This window comes from Brassica oleracea, chromosome C8 (assembly GCF_000695525.1).
Source record: "Brassica oleracea var. oleracea cultivar TO1000 chromosome C8, BOL, whole genome shotgun sequence".
Classification (NCBI taxonomy): domain Eukaryota; kingdom Viridiplantae; phylum Streptophyta; class Magnoliopsida; order Brassicales; family Brassicaceae; genus Brassica; species Brassica oleracea.
The window spans coordinates 3,891,075-3,891,860 of record NC_027755.1 but is presented as its reverse complement, the minus strand read 5'-3'; positions in this window follow the sequence as shown (position 1 = coordinate 3,891,860).

Genomic DNA, 786 nt, shown 5'->3' with positions numbered 1-786 from the left:
CCAGACGACTTAATTATAAGTCTTTGATTGTTTTGAGATGGTTGACTTAGTTATAATTCTTTGATTGCTGTGAGGTTTTCACTGTTAGAGTTTGAACACCTCACTGGTCTAAACTGCGAGTACATCGAGGACCTTGAGAGACCTCACTGTGTTGTTACAAAGGAGTTGACTTCTTTCTGGGAGATGTTGGGAGTTCATGTCGAAGTTGGGCCATCTACTCAGGAGAAAATAGCAGCATTTGAGAGATGCGAAGGGTGGTCTCGGGATGATCGCAAGCGGCTCGCGTACCTTGCCATCTTCACTGGATACATTGAAGGGAGAAAGTATTCAACCCCTACACGGGTTAGTCTGGCAAGGCTAGTGATGGAGCTAGAACGGTTTGAGAATTATCCATGGGGGAGAGTCGCGTTTAAGGTGCTGATGGACTCTGTGAAGGGCAGAGATATTTCGGGTTGTTACACTATTAATGGGTTTGCGCAAGCTCTCCAGGTCTGGGTGTACACAGCTCTGCCGGAATTGGGTGCTAATTATGGTAATCCTCTCCCAAACAATCCGTCTCCACTGAAACTGGTTTACAAGGGTCGCAAAGGACGCAGACAGTTTAAAGAGGCTATCATCAGTCAGGTATTTACTTCAATCTGGACGACTTATTAGAAGACTTATAATTAAGTCGTCTGGAAAGTCTTCCAACTGGACGACTTAGTAGAAGACTTATAATTAAGTCGCCTGGGAAGAGTTTTCAGACGACTTAATTATAAGTCGTCTGCGAAGTCTTTTCTTTCCGTG